Below are 6303 nucleotides of genomic sequence, written 5' to 3'. Positions count from 1 at the left end.
TCTGTTCCAGTAGCAGGGCCTCCTGGCCCCAGAGCAGTAAGGGTTAAGCTCATTGGCTGAAGAATAGGCTGGACCTAATGTTGGGTTTTTATTGTTCAGTGTTCCATAACAGCACTAGTATTTGTTCTCTTTCAAGCCGGGTGTGGTGTTTCTGTTTACCCTTTTTCTGTGTTATGAATTCCCTGGCTTCTGTGTCAGTGCAGTAGGTTGGACTAGACCGGGGGTGTCAAAGATATAACCGGGAGACCAGAGCTGTTCCATCCAGGCTGGGGGACTCCCAGACAAGCCAGGAATTTGGAGATGGAGCAAGGGGTGGTAGAGCCTGCCTCCTGCTGAATTCCCTGGCTTAAAGCACTGAGGAGGGTGTAGGAGGGAGTGCTGAATGATAGTAGTGTTAATTCCTGAATTGCTAACACTCATCCCACTGCCTCTTGCCCTGATGGGGCCAGTTAAATTTGACATCCCTGGATTAGATTATTTTTATAGCTGTTTTCTAATCCTACAATTCTAACTCTGTTATTGTAATTTGTGCTAACATTTTCCGTGAAGAAAAGCCCTTAGACAGTTAGAGATAACTTTGATTTGTTCTGTGGCTTTCTTGTATATTCTAAGCATCTAATCTTACACATACCTATGCATCCTGTTATGATGGATTGGGGGGGGCGGCTTCCATAATAAATGTTTTTGATCTATGAATACAGTGTTTGTTGGTTCAGTATCTGACTCTCATTCAGGTTAAATGACAAGTAGTCATATGCTCCTTTACTAATAACTGAAAAAATAATTTAATGCTACTGAAAAAAATAAAAGCTGTGCCAAAACCAAAGTAGCAAGCTAGATTAAGACTTGAGCCTTGCAGCATGGAAAGTTTCTCTTGAGGTCTTAAAGGTGGTCTGATGAAGCTCTGTGTATCCACGAGCCAGAAGTAGCCAGAAAAATCAGCAGTGATCTAAGAAAAGTATAAGGAATGCATCTCTGAGATGAAACCTTGAGAAGGAACTTTTTGGGCAAAGTGGTAGCAGGAAAAAGGCTTAGAATTATGAGCAAGAAAAGTGCTCTTTTATTTTTTGGTTCCAGTTGGATTTGGGGAAACAGCTCTTTGGTGCATTTTTTTGGATATGAATAGGACTTCAGCAAATAAATATGGGACTCAATCATCTGTTTCTCTCCTTAATGGAAACAAATAACAAAACCCCAAATATTGGCTAAGTGGCTAGGTTAAAGAGGAGTAACAATATCCTTTATTTTAAGCACATGAGTAAACCTATCAAAGGTAATGCATATAAATTCTTTCAGGATCAAAGTGCTTGTCCGTGTTCAATGTTGCTGCTGTATAGCAAAGACATTCTTATTTTTACTATGTTCCTTCCAAACACTTGTACAGCACTTACCAGTAAATAGGATATTTAAAAAAAAATTCCTACCCTTAATATCAAGATCCTTATTATCTTTAAAATGTTGGCATCTGTGCTGAATAGTTTATTTTTAGAGGACCTATTTCTGTAGTAGTTAAATGCTTATTTACAAATTTTGGAAAACATTATGATCCATTAGAGTACTGCTCTATTTTTCCAGAACAAGAACAAACAAGTTTTTGTAAACAAAGCCTGCAATAACAAGAATAATAAATAGTTTGAAATAAATAATGTCTCATTGCATTTCTAAGTTAATTCTATTTACTCTTTATCAAGCAATGTAAATTTTAGAGGTAGGGCTCTTCATGTGAAGAAAAGCTTGCCTCTAGTTGTGAAAGGCCACAATTGCAATGATATTTGGTTCTCAGAAGACACCTCTCTGCTTCCTGCAATCACCCAAAATATTTCAGAAAATTCTGCCCTAAAGGACTTAGTCCTAGAAAGTGATAGTCAAATGATACTAGTTTCCGCAATAGAGTACAGCACAAACTGGTCTTATCAGAACTTTTAAAGCAAATCACCAATAAATCACGTTTAGAAATGAAGAAGAAGAATAGAATACCTTGCATAGATAAGCTATGCCCTTATAAGTGAACTTCATGGGTAATCCAAGTTAGCTGCACTGTAGTAGTTTATCTTGGAGAAAGCCAAAGCATGAGTGAACACTGAGATTTACCTTGGAGAAAAATGATTGTAACCTCCTGACTGCAAAACACCATGAAAAGCTATTATCTTATTGTAAACTCTCAGAGAGTACAAATTTTGCCAAAAAGTGGTGACATACTGTAATATCAACTCATGATATAGACTCCACCTTTGGTCCTTGCTCCTCCTTAAATTAAGGGTGATGTTTTAGCTTTATTAGCTACCTCTCCCTGCTTATCATAAGTGTACTAGGAAGCCAGGGGCTCCTATTCCTTTAAGGAAAATTTGCAGCAGGCAGCTGAGCAGGAGCTAGCTCAGGAGTGGGCAAAATTCAGCCCGCTGGTTGGATGTGACCTGCCAGACCATTCTATCCAGCACATGGGGCAAGTAAAAAAATTAGAAAATTAATATTTATCTCCCCTTGGCTGCCTGTCATGTGGCCCCCAATGGCTTGCCAAAACTCTGAGTAGCTCATCACTCAAAATAATTGCCCACCCCTGAGCTAGGTACACCATAAGAAGCAGGCTGATCATTAAGCCCAAAGGGAAACCCCTGTGCTTAATTAGGATCACCTGACTGGAAGGGGCAGTGCTCCAGGGCACATAAAGCTAGTACTAGAAGCAGGACAGATCAGTCTGGCTCCTGCAGGCAGCAAATACCGGAGCTTTTCAGGATAGGGACATACTAGCATCTGAAAGAAGCTCCTGTAGTGTTACAAGCAAGGGGGGTTGTGGCTTTCAGGAAGGTTAAGCCATAGTGTGAGGAGTTTTGTTATATAGCTAGTGAGCTTGTGTTTGTTTTGTTATTAATTTCAGTGGACTGGCTCTGGCTTTTGGGGGAGTCTGGAGGTCATGGAGGACTAGGCATTCAGTAGCAGGTAGGTGAGGGACTCAGAGGGCTAAGACTGGTGTGATGTGTTAGGCCAAGGCTTGGAGGATGAAGACCAGGATCAGGCAGTCTAGCTTGGGGATCCTAGGCCCAGAGGGCTGTGGTCTGGTGTAGGATGAGGCTACGGGGGGCAAGGCTGGTGGGAGTAGTCCAGCTTGGGGTTGGGGACCCCAAGGGTAGAAGACTGGGGTAGCAGAAGCAGCCCAGTCTGTGGGCCAGGGGCCCAGAAGTCTGGGGGTTGAGAGAGGACTAAAGTTGTCATGCTGGGGCCAGGGGCCCACAGAATGGAGGACTGAGGCCAGAACAGGTTTAAACTGAAAGGGTCCAAAGCTTGGAGAGGGATTAGGGTCAGGGGCCCAAGAGCAGGGTGAGCCTTGGCAGGGCCAGCCTGGCAGGATGACCGGAGTGTGAAGTCAGGGGTTGGGGACCCAGAAGGCTGAGCACTGGGATAGGGCTACGGCAGCTACGCAAAGGCCAGGGGCCTAGTGGGCTATGTAGGGAGGCTGAAGCTAAACAGGTTTGAGATGAAAGGGGGGTAAAAGCCTGAAAGAGGACTGAAAGGTAGAGCTGTGTCTTCATAAACTAGCTAAATTGGGGGTGCTACAAGCTCACTTCATAAGTATTTGATGCTTATGCATTTGTGATTTGGTTAGTCTAAGAAATGTGTTTCTAGCCTGGCTTCTGCTTTATTCAGAGCTTTCCCTTTGATTTCAGCAGAGCCAGGATTTTATCTCGGATCTGTTGATTATGGGCTGGATGAGAAAGCTGAGCAGGAGTATTTGAACCTTGATGACTCTGCAGCCCAAAACATCTCTCAAATTTGTCTATGGGATGATAGGGGAATAATCCTGACTCTAGGCTGGAGGACAGGGAGAAGCTCCATGGCACTACTCTGGCTTTGGACCTGTAGTACAATAAAAGTATTGAATCGTTGAGAACTCAGTATAGATGAAAGAGAAGTAAATGTTCTTTCCCTCCCTTCCAAAATAACCTTTTTCAAAGATGGCCAAAACTTCATCTTAAAAAAAATCTTGTTGGACAAGCAAAACTGCAAACGTGTTAATTCACATAAATAGGTTTAATGTAACTGACAAAGATAAACTATTATTTTTGAGACCAGTAGTTCTTGTGTGTCCCTTCCTTGCAATTGGTATCTTCTTCAGTCTTTTCCCAGTAATGAAAACTTCAAGAGTGGAAAAAGAGAAAGAGGAAATACTCCAAACTGAAAGTTGGGGGGGAAGAAAGGATGTGCTCAGATTGAACTGAAACAAAAAGATTCTTTATACTTGACTTAAAAGCTGGCTTTTTGGTTTGTTTTTTTTTAAATGAAACTTGGAATGAAATGATTGCTTTTTCCCTTACAGTTCTCAGAGCCAGTTCTGTAGATCCTTTTGCCTCTCCTTTTTAACTTGACTTGGTGTACTTGGGTCTCCCTTAAAAATCTGGTTACCCTTTAAATGAGTGTATATAGAGCATCAAAGGGGGGTGTGTGTGTGGGGTGGGTGGTTCTTACCCCCCCAACTACTAATAGAGACTAGAGCAGCGTGGAAAACTGTCTCCTGGAGTGCAACTAATCCCCTTCCTCTGCCTGTTTTGCTGCTCTCTGCTGTGTGTTCCCTGTTCCATCTGTTGCTCTGTCTTTTTTTCCTCCCTGTCCCCTGTTCTACCATGTGCTGCAGGTTCTCCACCTCTGGACTAGAGGAAGGTGAATTTCTAGTGTGGAGGAGAATATACAAAGGTAGAGCAGGTATCTGCTTTAGGAGTGAAGGTGCAGGCAGCTTGAATTCAGTATCTTGTACCAAGCTTTGTAAATCCTGACCAGCTGTTATGTGTTCCTAGCAGTTTTATATGACCATTGAACAGGAGAGGCAAAAATAAATGGGACCTCTGGGAATACTGCACTGGAAGGTCCTTGGGGAGGAAGGGCAGCTTGCCAGAACTACAGTCTTGGAGTTCAATTTGTGAAAGAAACAGCCATAGTAATGGGCCCTAGTGATCACCCCAAATGATACTGCAGACAAGTGTACCACGCTTCTGCAGTCAGTGACTTCAGCAGGTGCTGAGAAATTATAATGCAAAATATCACTGATGTAACTATCAGAAAAGAGGGAGGCAGGCTGACCTGCCATCAACCTGCAACACTTGATTTACATTTGTTGGGATGGATAGGAAAGGTGAAGCAAGCACAATAATAATGAAAATGTCAAGTAGTTCTAGAGAAAACAGCCTTTGTCCAAACAAGAAACTAATGTATTTACTTAGAACTTGCATTTGCCAATAAGGGAATACTATGTGGCTTCATAAGCCAGTTTGGATTTACAGTAGTGATGTGACAGGCTGTCATAACACAATGGTTGAGTTGCAAATGGTAACATCACTTAGTGGGTAGTAATTTATGGCCTGCAGAGCCATTTTATCTGGCTCAAGGAGCTTGGGAGTTTTAGAGTTTCTGTGGCAGGAGGTCCATCTGGGCAGTGGGGAGAAGCTGTGGTGAAAGCTATGGTGGTATGTTCTGGGTTGAAAGTGGCTTAGAGCTAAGCTCTGTATAAGGAGCCTTCCCTCTCAATGCCCCCTGATACAAACGATGTTGCCAATACCTGGCTTAGATTGAAGCCCGTTTGTTTGTTTTCTATTTGAACTCATGTCCAAACTGAAATATACAGATTACTACTCATTTTAAGAAGTGACAATTCTGTTTCATGGGGAATAACATGACTTCTCCATGTCAGTATTCGCCTATTTCCTTACTCTGGAATAAAAATCATTTAATCCTGAAAAGTTCCAATTTCCTCTTTACCAACAGGGTTTACCTCTTGCGTGTAGCCGGTTCCCAACCAGACTCAGGGATAACAAAACTAACGTATAACAAGGACATTTATTTTTTTTTCTAGGGGGATATTGATATTGAATAAGATATGGGTATTGGATATGTGGATATTGAAAGCAGGCAGAGTTGATCTGGAAGGTATGGTTGAAAGAATTAATATAAATTATTTTAAAATAAAATGGGAGCAAGAGGCCAATGGTTTGAAGTGGTAGCAAAGTAAGTTTCTTAGACTGGATACCTGGGAAAAAGTCTTCACTGTTAGAAAATAGTGAAACAGTGGAAATAGACTGCCTAGGTAAGTTGTAGGCTCTATCACTGGAGATGTTCAAGATGTTGGACAGCCACTAGTAAGGGATGATTTAAGCGTAGGGGAATTTCCCATGCTATAATGGGTATTTTTCATGCTTCTGGGCTTGGTTGGTTGCCCCCACCTGCCTTTTTTCTACAAGTGTCAGGGTGTTTTTAAGCCTTCTGCAGAGGTATTGGGTGTTGCCTACAGCCAAGGCTGACTTTGGGGTAGTACTGGCT

Source organism: Crocodylus siamensis, chromosome 5 (assembly GCF_052110815.1).
Source record: "Crocodylus siamensis isolate JL-2025a chromosome 5, ASM5211081v1, whole genome shotgun sequence".
In the NCBI taxonomy this organism is placed as follows: domain Eukaryota; kingdom Metazoa; phylum Chordata; order Crocodylia; family Crocodylidae; genus Crocodylus; species Crocodylus siamensis.
Note: the sequence above shows the minus strand (reverse complement) of the source record.